We start from the raw sequence: 17,304 nt of genomic DNA, 5'->3' as shown, positions 1-17,304 counted from the left end.
AATATAAACTTCCCTATTAAACTGCTTTTGCTGCATCCTACCAATTTTGGTATGTTGTGTTTCCATTTTTTATTTTTCTCCAGATTATTTTTATTTCTCTTGATTTTTTATTTCACTCATTTTTTTATTGTTTAGTAGCATGTTGTTTGATATCTACATTTTGTGAATTGTCCAGTTTTCTTCATGTAATTGATGTCTAGTTTCATAAAATTTGGTTGGAAAAGATGCTTGATATGATTTCAACCTTCTTATTTATGTATTTATTTTTTAATTTTTTAAAAAAAAATTTTTTTTTCAACGTTTATTTATTTTTGGGACAGAGAGAGACAGAGCATGTATGGGGGAGGGGCAGAGAGAGAGGGAGACTCAGAATCAGAAACAGGCTCCAGGCTCTGAGCCATCAGCCCAGAGTCCGATGCGGGGCTCGAACTCACGGACCGCGAGATCGTGACCTGGCTGAAGTCGGACGCTTAACCGACTGCGCCACCCAGGCGCCCCTATTTTTTAATTTTTTAAATGTTTTTAGTTTTTATTTTTGAGAGAGAGAGAGTGAGTGGGGGGTGGGGGCAGAGAGAGAGGGAGACACAGAATCCGAAGCAGGCTCCAGGCTCTGAGCTGTCAGCATAGAGCCTGACATGGAGCTCAGACTCACAAACCGTGAGTTCATGAACTGAGCCAAAGTTGGACACTTAACTGACTGAGCCATGCAGGCACATATCTTCTTAAATTTATTAACACTTGTTTTGTAGCCCAACTATGATCTATCTTGGAGAATGTTATATGGACACCTGGAGAAGAATATGTATCCTGTTGCTATTGGGTGGGATGTTCGGTAAATACCTGTAAAATTAACCTGGTCTATTGTATAATTTAAGCACTTCATTTATTTTCTATCTGGATAATCTGTTCATTGTTCAAATGGGGTATTGTATTGCTGTATGTTTCTCCCTTCAGATCTGTTCATATTTGCTTTATATATTTAGGTGCACCTATGTGGAGGTGAATAAATATTTAGCAATTGTTATAGATTCTTGTTTTGATGTCTTTATCATTATACAATAACCTTCTTTGTCTCTTATTACATTCTTTGGCTTAATTCTATTTTGTCTGATATAAGTATAGCTTTCCCTTTCTGTTGTTGTTGTTGTTGTTATTGTTGTTGTTGCTTCCATTTGCAGAGAACATCTTTTTCTAACCCTTCACTTTCACTCTGTTTATGTCCTTGAAGTTGAAGTGAGTCTCTTATGGGCAGCATATAGTTTGGTGGTCGTCTTCTTCTTCTTCTTCTTCTTCTTCTTCTTCTTCTTCTTCTTATCTATTTAGCCACTCTGGATCTTTTGATTGAAGAATTTAGTCTATTTACATTTAAAGTAATTTTTCATAGATGCATACTGTTTGCAGTTTGTTAATTATTTTCTATATATTTTATAATTCCTATGTTTCTTTCTTCTTATCTGGCTCTCTTCCTTTGTGACTTGATTTTCTGTAGTGATATGCTTGGATTCTTTTCTTTTTATCTTTTGTGTATTTATTATAGATTTTTGCTTTTTGGTTACAATAAGGCTTATATAAAGCATCTATAAGAGTCTATTTTTAAGCTGTCTACTTTCACCTAATCCATAGTAGTTTATGAGATAGTTTCTAGATATCTTTCAGAAAGAACTATTCCATGTGTAGCTGTAGAATTGGTGTGTCCATAGGAGGCAGTAAATTCAGAAGTCTCCTTTGTCACCATCTTGGACCAGACTTCTTTGTGAGTAATGATTTTGTTGCTGTGAATTTCACTTTCATTTTGATACAAGCGTTAGTCCTCCTTCTCCTTTTATTTCCACAAGCATGTAATGAAGTTTATGATGTACTAAATTCTAGGTGCTGGGTTCTGAAGATGCAAAAGTGTAAGACTAGGTGTCTACTCCCCATCTTAGCCCTGAGACAAATACCACTCTAAAAGATAATTTTCAAATATAATCAGAATACTATGAGTGGCTAGAGAAGGAAAAGATCTGGAATATCTGGGAAAGTTTTCACAGCAATCTTCAATTTAACTAGATATATAGGATGGGTAGTGTGCCAGGCATAATAATTTGAAAGGAAATGATGCTTCAGAAATAAGAAAGCACATGCACAAAAGCATGAGGCTGAGAAAGGTGATGATGGGAAATTTACAATATAGACTAAATTAGGATTGAGGCAATGACTGAAGATTACAACTAGAGTAGGATGGATTTTATGCACTAAGCAAGTAGCTTGAACTTGGGAACAAACAAGTCACCAAAAACCTATGGGAAAGTCACATGATATTTTATCTTCTTAAGGAATATCCTAAACAGTCTGGATGAATGCAAATGAGACCAAATGCAGACAGATTGCAAAGAAACCAAGAGGTACGAAATAGGCCTATGGGATACAGAGTTAATCATATGTCTAAAATCTGAATATAAGAGTAGCATTACATATGGATTTTAGACATTTTGAAAAATAGAGAAAAACATAAGAAATAAAATAGATATATGGTCAATCTCACAACATAGAAATTGGTGGTTAACATTTCAATATATTAATTTCTAGATTGTTTTCTATATATACATATATAGTTTAAACCAAAATTCATGACATCAATGTGAAATGCTAAACAGTTTTCTGAATGACCAAATAATAGACAGACATCATTTATGTAATATATCATCAGTTACTACCACTATTAGAAATGCAGAGTTTTTAACATTTAAAAAAGCATTGTGATAAATATGCTTGTGCCTACATATTTGTGCCCTTGTCTGATTACTTAGAAAAAGCTATTAGGTAGAATTTCTAGGCAAGATATAATATACATTTTAAGGTTTTTAAAAGTATCTATTCAAAATTCACTTTAAGAAAGCAATTGATATTCCTACTAGCAGTGTCTTTTCTCTGAAGCTTTTAAAACAATGAGTATTCCTATTTTTTTCTGACAATAGGCAAATATGGAATCTCACTGTTTAATTTGCATTCCTTTGATTACTTATGAAGTTAAATCCTTTCATGTTTATTGTAACTTGCCTGTTCTGTCAATTTTTCTATTGGGGTGTTTGTAGTTTTATGTTTGATTTGAAAAAGGCTCAAGGACCTATCTGTTTAGGCAAAATACAGCATAACAATTGGAATTAGTTATTCATCCATAGAGAGCTGTGAAGGCATCTCAAAAATTCAAAATGTGTGAAAAACAAGAACACAGCAAGGCTTCAGGTAAACAGAAATCTGTTGCAAATATTTGGTAGAAAAGTCATATTAAGGCAAACTTACCAACTGCAAGCAATGATGCTGTTAAGGCAGTAGAATTGGCTATTATCAAAGTTCCAGAAGAATGATGCAATGGAATAGACAGACTTTGTCCCTGTGAATTCAAAGAAATCCCATTGAGTTTTAGGAGAAGAAGGCTACACACAGGTGGGTATGGCTACTAGTTAGCAATCTCAGTTATTTTTAAATATTGCAGAGGTGCCTATGTGGCTCAGTCAGTTTAGCATCTGGCTCTTCATTTCAGTTCAGGTCATGATCTTGCAGTTCATGGGATTGAGCCCTGCATCAGGCTCTGTGCTGACAGTGTGGCGCCTGCTTGGGATTCTCTGTCTCTGTCTCTCTCTGCCCCTCCTCTGCTTATGGTCGGTCTATTTCTCAAAATAAACATTTTTGAAAATTTGTAGAGGTGCCCGGGTGGCTTAGTTAAGCGTCTGACTCTTGATTTCAGCTCAGGCCATGATCTCACCATTTGTGAGATCGAGGGCCGTGTTGGGCAGTGCACTGACAGCATGGAGCCTGCTTGGGATTCTCTCTCTCCTTCCCTTTGCCTCTCCCCTATTCATTATCCCTCTCTCTCTCTCTCAAAAATGAATAAACTTAAGAAAAAAATTTTAATTGTATGTGAGAGGAAAAAATGCCAAATTACAATCCCACTGAAAACTAGTAGTAATAATCGGCAACCTATTAAATTTCAAAGAAGATAGAAGAAAGCTAGTCAAAGAGAAATTGTATAAGATACATCCAATCTGAATATCAGTCCTTTGAAATATAGGCACGCTGCTCCACAAAAAGTGAACAGACTGTCCTGAAATTTGCAGGAACATTTTCCCTCACATTATTAGGAAAATACAATAAAATGGACTCACTTGTATAACCACTATCATAATCAAGATTGAAAATATTTTCATCACACCAAAAGCCCCCTTATTTCTCTGTTTTCTCTATGGGTAAATTGCCTTTTTCTAAAATTTCATACAAATGGAATTACAAAGGATTATTTTTTATACCTGCTTTTACTCAATACAATGCTTTTTAAGATTCATTCATGTTTGGGAATACATCAGTAGTATGCAGCAGTAGTATTCTTTTTTTATTGGCATATAGTATACCATGTGGATATACCACAGAGTACTTATTCATTAATCTGTTTTTAAGCGTATGGGTTGTCTGCAGTTTGGGGCTATTATGCATGAATTTGCTATATACAAGTTGGTGTCTACAAATCTTAATGTGGATAGATGTTTTTATTATTCTCAGGTATTACCTAGGAGTGGAATGGCTAGGTCCTGTGTTATATGTATAGGTTTCACTTTTCAAAACAATATTCTAGCCTTCCCAACAACAACAAAAAATGCTAGTTTACAGAGTGACTGTGCCATTTTCCAGTCCCATCAGAAATGTATGAGAATTTCAGTTCCTCTAGACCTTTGCTAATATTCTGTATGGCTAGTCTTTTTAATTACAGCCATTCTAATGGATGCATAGTAGTATTTCATTGTGGCTTCAATTTACATTTCCCTGATGATTAATGGTGTTGAAAAATCTTTGCTATGTGAATTGGCCATTTCTACATCTCTTTGCTTAATATTTTCTAAACCATTTGCCTACTTCTTTATTTTGTTTGTTTGTTATTCTGACATAAGAGTTCTTTATAAAACATGGAAAAAAGTCTTTCATCAGATATACATATTGCAAATATTTTCTCTCAGTTTGCGGCTTGCTTCTATTTGTTGGTGTTATTGTTTTTTCATTTTTGTATTGGTATCTTTCACAGAGGAAATTTAGTTTTGATAACATCCATTTTATCAATCTTCTTTTATATTTTTTGCTTTTTGGTTTAATCTAAGAAAACTTCTACCTATGTAGGAGTTTGATAGTTTTATATATTTACTTGTAGATCTACAATCATTTTGAATCATTTTTGACATATAGTGTTAAGGTTCAATATTTGTTTTTATTTTTACTTTTGCAATATCCAGAGCTTTGAGCAAAATATTTTAAAGACTATCATCATTTTTCCCATTGAATTAGCTGGAGCCGTAATATTGCCTTTTTCAAAATTAAATTGATCAGTTACATGTAAGTCTATTTCTGAAATCTCTATTTAATTGATATATACCCTTATGCTAATACCACACTGTCTTAATTATTATAGCCTTATAATAATAATAAAGTGAAGTAGCAAAAATCTTTCAACTTTGTTCTTTGATTTTAAATTGTTGAACTATTTCAGGTCTTTCACATTTCTATATAAATTTTAGGATCTTGTCAATTTCTTGAGGGGGGATAAAAAGTGACTGTTGGGTGTTAGATCACTGAATTTATACACAAATTGGATCAATAATCTTATTAACAATTTAAGGTTTTAATTTAGAAACTTAGTAAAGTGCTTCACTTACTTTGTTGTCTTTAATTGCCTCAAGAAATATTTTGTTATTTTATACACAAATTTTGTTAAGTTCATCCTTTAATATTTAATAGTTTTTTAAATTATATTTTCAAATTGTTACTTATAATATATAGAAGTAAAATTGGATCTTTCTTTCTAAACTTCCTTACAGTGCGGAAAGTGCCTATAGAAACATAGCCCAGATTATCATCGTACTCAACTCTTTGGTATTCCTTTTCCCAGGGATAACAACAATGGGCTGACTATTGACAAATGTAAAGAAAATTGTTTTATCATTTCTTCAGTGTGCAGAACACTGCCTATTTTTAAGAAATGGTACATTCATACTTTTATGTACAGAAATTCAGAAGTAGAGAAATTAGAAGAGGAAAGTACTTTCAGGTGTGAAAACATAAAAACTTTGCTTGAGCTGGGGCTTACTGGGTGCACAGTTCTTGATGGCAGGTGCAGACACTTGGTACTAGGGATTACAGCTCCATATGCCCCCTAGGGAGGCATCTAAGGCTCCGGCACAATTTTCCCAAGCCTATTGGATATATACTTGAAATTGTGCCAAAATTCAAGGGTTTAGAAAGGGAAGGCATGGAGTTGGAAGGCTTCATTTAGCATCATTAAACCTTGATTATACTTGGTACTGTTAGTCTGTTTCACTAAAAGATTTTTAAAGTAGAAGCAGTCAACTTTCAAGGACAAAAATACAGCTGTTCAATCGACTGATGAAGAATGCAATTGTTTTCTAAAGCAGAACAGTGAATGGCTATTTATTATTGTTATTTTTTTAAGTAGGCTTCACGTTTAGCATGGAGCCCAAGACAAGCTTGAACTCACAACACTGAGATCAAGACCTGAGCTGAGATCAAGAGTCAGATGCTTAACTGACTGAGCCACTCAAGCGTCCCTATTTATTATGTTTGAGCAAGCAAATAATTATGTTCTCCTTCAGAAAATAGAAAGCTTTGCTGAATGATGTCGCAGATGCTAAAATGCTCTGTTTGCCAGTGTGACAGGCATCCCCATATGAGTGGGTGGGTAGGGAGAGAAATGAAAGCAACAAGGGGAGTGAGGTTAAGCACCCATTTAGCCTCTCCTCTGACTATGGATCCAATGCTCCTTCTCAGAGAAATGCATTCCACATTGGAAAGCAGTATACTGCAAAGATGGAAAAGAGAAATGATAAGCCAGTTATGTTCATGATATAGGCCTTTGTGCTAAAGTTGTCTAATTAAGAAAACAGACAGGAGAAAATATTTAAAATATATAAAAAACTCATGCCAAAGAATTTTGAATGAGAATCAACAGAAGAAAATGCAAATTTGATACAAAAATTCGCTAAAGTCATAAGATTTATTAAAGTTGAAGACAGAGCAGTAAAAATACTTGTCATACATGTTGACAGGAAAGATTTACCAGGTACATTGGAAAAGAAAAGCATGCTGAGCTTTTTAAAATTGGTGCATTGCCTGTGGTTCACACACACTAGAATTAATTGTCTTGAATATTAGTTATAGATGATGAGTATCAACCCCGTGCAGAGTCCTTCAGACTCTCCCTTCTGGAACAGCAGGAGAAATTCAAGCAAGCTGCAGCTTATGTGCCTGACACCGAAGGTACAGAATGTGGGCCTGACAGTGAAGGGACAAGATTGTGTGCTAGACACTGCTGGTACAGAGTTGTGGGCCTAACACTGAAGGCATGAGGTTAGGCACTATCAATAGACTTCTGTTACAGTTGATTATCTTTCCTATTTCAACATTTAAATGGAAGATAACATTGGCTAAATGGTAAGTATCTCATTCTCTCTACTCATGTTGAGACTGCAGAAGGCAGTACGCTGCTGAAGGGAAAATTTAGCATGGAAGGAAGTGCAGACTGTAAAAAGGTTTTTGTAAAGACGACAGAGTAGAAGTTAAAGGAAGAAAGAAGTGGACACAATTCGTATATTAGTGGCAATTAGGAAAGAAGGATGTCATGAAGTGGATCTTTAAAACTAATCTAAGAGGAAGAGGGAAATCAAAACTAAAACCAGGTGTCTTAAAATCTTGCTAAAGTTTGGGTTTAAAGAAAATGCATGAGCCTGAGAGAAAAATTGCAGAGTGGGTGGGAGAGGGGTTAAGGCAATTCTAACTCTGAATGTGATAGCACATAGACTTTAGACCTAGTTACTTTAATAGAAAAAAAACTATACTCACAAAGGAAAAATATTTAAGGAGGAAAACGAGAATATGCTAATTACAATTTGAGAATAAATACTCTGAGCAGCATATACATGCAATAAAATGCCTAGAGAGAAACGTTCCAGAAATAAATAAATTAACTTACAAAACAGAACAGAATATAAAAGGTAAAGGGAAACAAACTTTTGGCATACAGTTATCCAGGTTTAAGTAATTGATATTCAATTTCTGTAGAAACTTTGTTGGACTGGCTCATGGGAGTTGGATTGTAAATATGTATAATATGTAAATAACTTTTAATATACTTGAAGGATTTAAAAAGAGGGATAATAGATATGAAAGTGCTCTACAATGAATATCATTACAAACACTGGGAATGTTGAAAGGAATACCCAAAGAACATTTCCAATTCTTGTCTCATATCTGCTTATATGTATTTAATTTCCTGCATAGGGTCACTTACAAAATATAAACCCTTCCTTATTGAATTTATTTTCTTTCAACTTATCTTCTTTCAAGGCATTGCCTCTCAGAATTTCTATATAGTGGAGATTCATTTGTCTGCTTTTCTATGCTTATTGTTTTTGTCATCCATTTTAGGCACAAAGATCTCAAAGGCAGGAAACATAACCATTTACATTTTCTGGTCCGGAAAAAGTAAATATTACATGATAATGCTTTTCAGAGATTAATTCACTAGGCGATATATCAAACAATTCCATTTTGGAAAATAAATTCAATTTCACTTTCTTACGTACAGCTTGTATCTTCTACTAAAATTCATGGTAAAACTGGGTAAGTCTTTTTAATACATAGTCAACTCTCAATTACTAGGCAAACTGTGTTTGCAAATACTGAATGTTCTTCCAAAAATGTCATTTTCATATTTCAAGAATCTTGGTTCCCAGTCACATACTATGAATCCAGCATTTATAGCTTTTAAAAATGCCAACCAATATCATCATTGTATAACCATCAAACTCCATTTTTGGTTTCGCTTTGATTAAATTTTGCCAGAACTACTACTCACAAATTTTCTTCAGTCAGTCTGAAGTACTTCCTCACTTCTGCATGCTAACATTTAATATCAAGTCTTTACTTTGTGCCAGGCCCACTTCCCGGAATAGCGCCCTAATGCAATATTTCTGTGTCAGTGATAATCCAAATTTGCAACAGGATAGGAAGCAACTTATATTTTTATTTTGGAATAATAATAATAATAATAATAATAAATTTCAAGGTGATTTTAAATATACATTAGCAATTAAGTTTCCAAGGAAGGATGAGAGAAGGGGGAATATTGTGAAATGGAACCTGAGAATAATAAACCAATCACCATGTTTTACCATTAAACTTCCTAAGAATTTCTCTTTTCTCCTATATCTCTAGATATCCATGTCCACTCTCTCAGTTCAGACCATCATCAACCCTTGCCTGGATTTAGAAGACCAAGATTTATAAGCCAAGGATTTATAAAAACTTATTACTACCTAATTTTCCAATTTTAGTGTCCCTGCAACTTGTTTTCCATGTTTTTCAAGAAAAACAATGTTTCTAAAATGTAATCTTATCATGTTATCCCCCTACTTTAAAAACTCTTCACAGTGGCTCTTGATTATCTTCAAGATAATTACGATTTGTCACAGTGCAACCAAAAGTCTTCCACTATCTGGTCCCCAGTCACTGCTTCATTTCTTCAGCAAATTTTAAGCTCGAATCTCTTGAATGTATTGGCAGGTATATGAGTGAACCATGTATCATCTCCAGTTCTATTTTATTTAGGAAGGGTATTAATTAGGACAAAAATGTTTTGTAATTCTGATAAGCTTCACTTTGCTTTTCACTTCTTTTATGACTTCAAAATTACTTTTTAAAGACACAGTGGTAAATTGGTAGCTATGGAATAGCTTTTTAAAAATATAATTAACTAATTAATATGACTTACTCAATATAATTGTTTGTAGAGGCAGAAATTTTACTCTAAACCTGAGCACTTCCTAATGTCCTTAAGTTTATTCTCCTTTTTATTTTTAATTTTTTTAACTTAAATTTTTTTAATGTTTATTTATTTTTGAGAGAAAGAGACAGAGAAAGAGCACAAGCAGGTAAGGACAGAGTTAGAGAGGGAGACTTAGCATCCAAAGTAGGGTCCAGGCTCTGAGCTGTCAACAGAGTCCAATGCAGGGCTCAAACTCACGAGTCATGAGACCATGATCTGAGCAGAAGTCGGATGCTCAGCTGACTGAGCCACCCAGATGCCCCCCTCCTCCTTCTTTTTTAATTGTGATAAAAACAAATGACATTTACCTTTTTAACATATTTTCTTTTTTTCACAGTTTTACTGAGATACGATTGATATATATATATATATATATATATATATATATATATTACTGTATAAGTCTCAGGTGTACAGCATAAAGGTTTGACTTACCTATATTGTGAATTGATCACAATAATTTTAGTTAACATACATCATCTTATGCAGATACAATAAAAGAAATGGGAAAAAAGAGAAAAAAAATCTTCTAATAAGAACTCTTAGGATTTAGTCTCATAATAACTTTCATATATATCATATATGCTACATATACATATTATATAGCATATAGCAGTAGTAACTATAGTCATCATTTTGTATATTACATCTCTAGTACTTATTTATTTAACAAAATTTTAAGTATTACCTTAAGTATTACATTAGTATTGTATATGTATAAGTAATACATTATTAATACAGTGTTATTAACTAGTAAACAAAAGAGTATTAACTATAGGCACAGTGTTGTATAGCAGATTTCTAGAATTTATTCATTTTGCATAACTGAAATTTTATGCCCATTAAATAGCATCTTCCCATTTTTTTGTACTCCTAGCCCTGGTCATCACCATTTTACTCTGTTTCTCAGTTGTACTATTTTAAATACCTCATATAAGTAGAATTATATAGTATTTGTTCTTCTGTGACTGACTTACTACACTTTGCATAATGTTCTTAAGGTTCATCCATGGTGTCACGTATGGCAGGATTTTCTTTTTTAAGACTCAGTAATACCCAATCATATGTACATATCACATTTTCTTTATTCAACTATTGATGTACATTTAGGTTGTCTTTACATCTTTACTATTGTGAATAATGATGCAATGAACATGAGGATGGACATATTTCTTTGAGATCCTAATTTCAACTCTTTTGCATAAATACCTAAAAGTGAGATTGCTGAATCATATAGTAGTTCTATTTTTAATCTTTTGAAGAAACTCCACATTGTTTTCTATAGCACCTGCACCATTTTACGTTTCCACCAACAGTGTACAAGGGTTCCAATTTCTCCACATTCTCACCAAGAATTTTTTTTTTTTTAATAATAGCTACCCTAACAGATGGAAGGTGACATCACATTGTGATTTTGATTTGCATTTCCCTGTTGGTTAATTATGTGGAAAATCTTTTCATATGTCTGTATGTCTTCTTTGGAGAGATGTCTATTCAAGTCCATTTCACATTTTTTTCACAGCTATTTTTTGTTTGTTTGTTTGTTTTGGTTTGGCTTTTTGCTATTGAGTTTAGGAGTTCCTTACATATTTTGGATATTAAAAACTTCTCAGATATGTGGATTGCAAATATTTCTCCCATATTGTAGGTCACTTTTTCACTCAAAAGTTTGTTTTGCCATACAGAAGCCTTTTTAGTTTGCTATTGTCCCACTTACTTATGTTTACTTTTGATTCCTGTGCTTTTGGTGTCATATCCAAGAAATAATTACCAACATGCATACCATGGAGCTTTCCACCTAGGTTTTCTCCTAGGAGTTTAACAATTTCAGTTCTTATCTTTAAGTTTTTAATACATTTTGAGCTTACTTTTTTTTATAGTGTAAAATATAGGTCCACTTTTATTCTTTTCCATGTGGCCATCTAACACAATTTGTTGAAGACACAGTATTTACCCCACTGCATCCCTTGTCAAAATCAGTTGACAATGTATGTGTGGGTTTATTTCTAGGCTCTTTATTCTGACCCATTGGTGTATATGTCTGCCATTATGCCAGTTTTGACCAAACTAAGACAGATTTTTTAAATCTGTTTTTATAGCAATAGACCTATATGACAGTAATTTCTTAAGATTTAATATTAATACTTTGCTTTATCCATAATCTGCACCAATATATACCTTTCAAGTGAGGGAATCACAGAAAAAAAGAGTTATAAAATACCTGACTAAATGTTACTCAGCTACTTTTCTTGATAAAGTAGAAATAAGAACCCTGGCCATGTGAGATCTTGCCCAATGACTTCTACCACATGACTGACCACTGTTTCATATGATTAAGAAAAACTTACTACAGTTATAGTATATTGCAAAATTTTCCATTCTTCTGAATATAATTTCATAATTAAAGTATAAAAATAAAAACAGCAGATGGGAGAGAAAAGGGAGACAGCCTACTTTAGCAGCATTCCTTGGAGAGCTGGACAAGCAGACTGTGGGAACTGGAAAACAATGATCAAATTGCTAACGATGAAGTCACCAATCAATCATAATCAATTGACTGTCAAACCCCAATTTTGTTCGTATTTCTCATGGATTGAAGTCACTTTTTTATTTTTGTGAATGAAATACACAAAAGGCAAAGTTTTTGAGTAAAACAGACTGGAAGTCAAAGATTTAGAAATTCCCTTTTATCTCAATATTTCCCTGTGTCTTCAGTCCCTTATCTATATGATTTATATCATTCTTGCCTAATATAAAGATTCAAATTTTTATAGTTTGGAGAAAATTCACTCTTTACTTGTTTACTGTATAGTTTATATAATACCAATAAATTCTAAGTGTCCTATTTGAATGTAATTTGAGATTCATACATTACTGTGATAAAGGAGAAAATTAAATTCTTGTACCTAAAGAAAGCTACAAAAATTTGCATAATATATAAAAGAATAAAAGGTAACAAGCCACAGCGAATTGCCTAATCATAAAATTTATAGAAACAAGTTCTTTTAACTATATTTGATATATTCAATCACTTTTTAAACAAAATTTATAAAATTCTTACTAACCACATTAGGCAAAGTACTCTTCTAAACTTATGTATGCAGACAAAAACAAACAAAAAGCTGAAAGATCCAAAAAACTTCAGAGTAGCTTTAAACAAATTTTAAACTCAAGTAAGATTCCTATTGTTAAACCAAATGACCACGGACATGTAAGAACATGGCAACTCCCTGAGAAAAGTTGGTGATGAAAATGGCAGGAATTGGCAGGTCTGAGTAGAAGAGGCATGCTAGCGTTAAAAGTATAGGAGCAAGGTAGATAACAAATCAATATATGTGCACATTATATGTTAAGGAAAGTTCATTGCTGGGATAGACATTATCAAGCCACTATGGCACAATGGAACAAATGCATTTTCTACACTGGATACTGAGAATGACGATAATAGTAATAATTAAAACATCAGCTACTATACAATATTTACTTAGTTTACTTAAACTTCATAATAACATGATGATTTGGTATTATTCCCCAATTTTACCAATGAGGAAATGTATATCTTTTCTGGTCAAGCCACATGTCCAAAACTGTAGTTGATAAATCATAGAACTCAAACCTATCTCCAAGTCTTTTCATTTAATCTGTAATATTCCCTGCTCTTAGATATATAGTCATACTGTTGAGATTGCTGAAGAACCATTAAATCTGTGGTGTATAAATACAGATGGAACAGATAGACCCTAGAGCAGATTAATAAATATTAGAATGAGAGAAAGGTGGAGAGTGGAACCAGAAAGCAAGACTCAAGCAGTCATGTTTGTGAATTTCTTTTTTTTACAGTTGAATAGAAGATTGGATGTCTTCTCAAAAAATATTTTTTTGCTTCCTTGTATGGTAAGGTGATCTTTAATATATTAGCAATGATACTGGGTTTCTTTTTCAATAATCTACAATCCCTGAAATGTTCCTTTGCCTTGCTTCTTGGCAACAAGTTCTTCATTAGTGCTCTTTATAATGCAAAGGTCATGAGAAATAATTTACAAGAAGTCTATCAGAGTAAACACAAACAACTCTATTTTATTCAGAATACTAAAAAATCCTATTTGCTTACAGTGATTTAGATAACACACAACAAAATAAAAGCTTTCCCTTGGATAATTATGTTTTTATTCAATTATCTGATTTAGCTGTCGAACCACTTAGGGAAAAAAATCCTTCTGCAATGCACATAGAATAGATGTCTCAAAATGGCTAATGAATAAATCAATGGTTGAACAAAAGTATTTTAAAAAGGAAGTACTTACTTGGTTAGCCTCTCAGAGCACACTTGAGATAATGCATGCTTTCTTTGATTAATCAAAGTCTTTATATTACAAAACAATTATTACTCATCAAAAAATTGTGTCTTATTTTACTGCATATACGTATGTATATATGAACCAATGAGAAATTATGGTTGCCAAAAAAAAAAAAAAAAAGCTACTGCAATCTTAGGATGGATTAAAACAAGCATCATAGAATCTAGTGGAGGAGACAATCCCATTTTTTCTCTTTGCACCAATCAGATGATATGTAGAGGGATACACAATATGCGGGTGAAAACTTGATTATCATAAGAATTTTTTAGCTATTATAAAAAAGAAAAGGGCATAGACAGAGAAAAAGGAAAAAGAGGGTAAGGTCCCTGAAATTACATTACAAAAAAATAGAAGGTGGTATTTCCAACAGACATCTTAATGAAAGATCTACTCACTCTGAGTTAGACTCCAGGGGAGGGGCAAGTGTTAAGAATAATGTAAATCATAGGGATATTTGAAGGAGTAATTGCTTTCTCATTGTAGGTGGTGGAAAATAGCATGACTCCTAGCGATGGATAAGAAATTTGGGTTCTCAGGAACACAAGGCAAGTGGAGAAGAGGAGAACAAGAGTGTACAAATGCAGTAAAGAGCTAAATGAACAGATTGTGGCAGGCTTTGCTCATGAATTTTATTTCATGCTAGTAAAAAGGCAATGAATGATTTTATTCATGAGAGTAACATGGTCAGATTCCTGTTTCAGAAAACAAAACAGTGCAAGGGTAGTGGCCAGATCATATCCGCTAGAATTAAAAGCAAAGCATCAGGTTTGACAGCTCTTAAAATAGTCCAGATGAGGAATGGTGAGGGCTGAGTCAATGCAGGATAAATATGTTGATTTTAATTGCTCTCGTTGTTCTCAATAGAAAAGAGAATTTAAGGGGTGAGATGAAAACGTTTATACTGTGTCTCTCCTAAGCAAGGAAAGTGTATTCACACTGAAGAATAATTAAAATACAGTCTTCCATCTTAATTGTGCCCGTGTGGAGGCCAGATTCTTCTACCATAACTGCTAGCTAAACATGTGAGATTGGATACCAGATATGTCCCTATTTTACAAAAGAATGAGCAACATCAGGAATTCAACTTTTCTAAAGGTGATACGCTCAATGCTCTTATTACAGGGGTGGGGGGCACCTAATTACATTAATCAAAACAAATACAGTTTCTATCCTCAGAGATCAGTCAGTACACCTTGCCAAGGTAATAACATCTTTTTGTTCCTTTCACCTTTTTCCTCAAAGGCTGGGTTACTTTGTTTCTGCCAATTCCAGATGCTCATTTCACGTAGCTCAGCATTTCGTCTTATTTCTTAAAGTGTTTCCAAAGTTTCTTAAAAGTTTCTGTAACTCTTTTTTAATTTTTTTTTAATATTTATTTATCTTTGAGAAAGAAACAGAGTGCAAGCAGGGGAGGAGCAGAGAGGGAGACAGAATCCAAAGGAAGCTCTAGGCCCTGAGCTGTCAGCACAGAGCCTGATGCTATGCTGGAACCCACAAGCCATGAGATCATGACCTGAGCTGAAGTTGTATGCTTAACCGACTGAGCCACCCAGGCGCCCCAGTTTATGTAACTCTTAATCTACCAAATATTCTAAGTTTTGTAATTATCAGTAATTCAGGCTATTTCTTCCTTTTCACAGATCTGATTTTACAAAGCATGAAAGAGTTCTTACCTAAGATGTGTTTCCTTGGCTCAGTCAACTAGTATTTAAGTAGTGCTGCCCCTAATTCCTGGTAAAATATCATTTTTGATTTTTAGCATTTAGAGCCTGCCCATAAAACTTATCAGGAAGAGAAGAGTCTCTGAATTTATTGCCTGTTCTTACTTTAAAATTGCTATCAATGAAATTAAGTCTTAACTACTAGATTCAGTGCTACCTAATTACCCATTTCTTCATTTTATAACTTTACTACATGTAATTTTATTAATGGAGATTCAAGATATCCTAATTATAACAGGACATGTAGAAATGCCTATTTTTATATCAAGTAAGCTGAGAATTATAAAAGCATATCAATATATATTAGTTAACACCAGCTTATTGTGTGCAAAACAGTCAGTACTTCTAATGAATGCCATTGTGTTTGATGGGCATTTATAGGTTCTTTTTTAGATTCTATGGAGATAATCCACAAATTCCTCCAGAATTAACATGTTCTAAAAATTCTTCTCTAATCACAGAGTCTACAGCTCCTCAGCATGGAAATGTGGTTTCAAATAAATATATGATGTCATCTTATTACTTTCCCATTATTATATTTTTAATGAAAAATAGTTGCCACAATGTTACATTAGTTTCAAGTGTAAAACAAAAAATGTGGAAGCTTCACGAATTTGCATGTCACCCTTGCACAGGGCCATGCTCATCTCTGTATCGTTCCAATTTTAGTATATGTGCTGCCAAAGTGAGCGCTACTTTCTCATTATTTAATGTAAATATGGTGATGGATTATCTATATGGAAAGCACTCCAAGAAGAGAGAACATGTTATTTGCTGTTGAAAGACTCTGAAATAACAATGACAAAAAATGTTATACCACAATGACTCGCCCAATCAAAATGGGAAACAGAAGAAATGTGTGGTAGAAGAGAGGACAGGGCTAAGACACTTATCAGGTAATGTGTATTTTTCTGAGGCTCTGGCACCAGCATTTTATTAATAATTTATAAGTTAGTTTCACCATTACAGCAAAGATTTTCTGAAAAACCTCATTGCTTTTTTTTAGAAAAGCATTTGAAATATTTAAATAATAGATATTTCATTGGTTAATGTCAGATATTATCATATATATCCAAAAGAAATATTTTAGACTTAATTGCTTCATCTATAAATATTTTGTTTCTAACAGATGTAGTAACCAAAATACCAACTATTTGAATATTAATAGATCAAATAAGAATTAACATTTTATTTATTTTCCCGGGTATTTAAATATAGTCTAAGTTTTTAAGTTAAAAGGCATATGTTTTCCTTTATTGTGTGTTTCCTTTATTAAAATCTTCATTTTCATATAAACTAGATATTTTCTGAAATATTTTTTCTTCCAGTGTTTTATTTTTCAATCTTTGCACCATTTCCATAT

General features: G+C 33.2%; 1 long non-coding RNA gene and 1 other non-coding gene across 10 annotated transcripts in view; both read right to left on the bottom strand.

Annotated features, from left to right (window-relative positions):
* LOC109502665 overlaps positions 1-17,304 on the bottom strand; it is a 325,020-nt gene that overhangs the window by 108,834 nt on the left and 198,882 nt on the right. For all 9 annotated transcript variants that reach the window (XR_006583723.1, XR_006583722.1, XR_006583728.1 and 6 more), the window contains one exon: positions 3,283-3,373. This is a non-coding gene — a long non-coding RNA (uncharacterized LOC109502665). The remainder of the gene's footprint in view (positions 1-3,282; positions 3,374-17,304) is intronic.
* On the bottom strand, positions 16,532-16,634 carry LOC111562057. Its single transcript, XR_002745116.2, has one exon. It is a non-coding gene; the product is annotated as a U6 spliceosomal RNA (small nuclear RNA).

The sequence above is a fragment of the Felis catus genome, chromosome C1 (genome assembly GCF_018350175.1).
Source record: "Felis catus isolate Fca126 chromosome C1, F.catus_Fca126_mat1.0, whole genome shotgun sequence".
Taxonomy (NCBI): Eukaryota; Metazoa; Chordata; class Mammalia; order Carnivora; family Felidae; genus Felis; species Felis catus.
The sequence above is the reverse complement of the archived record's forward strand: the minus strand, read 5'-3'. Positions and strand labels throughout refer to the sequence as shown.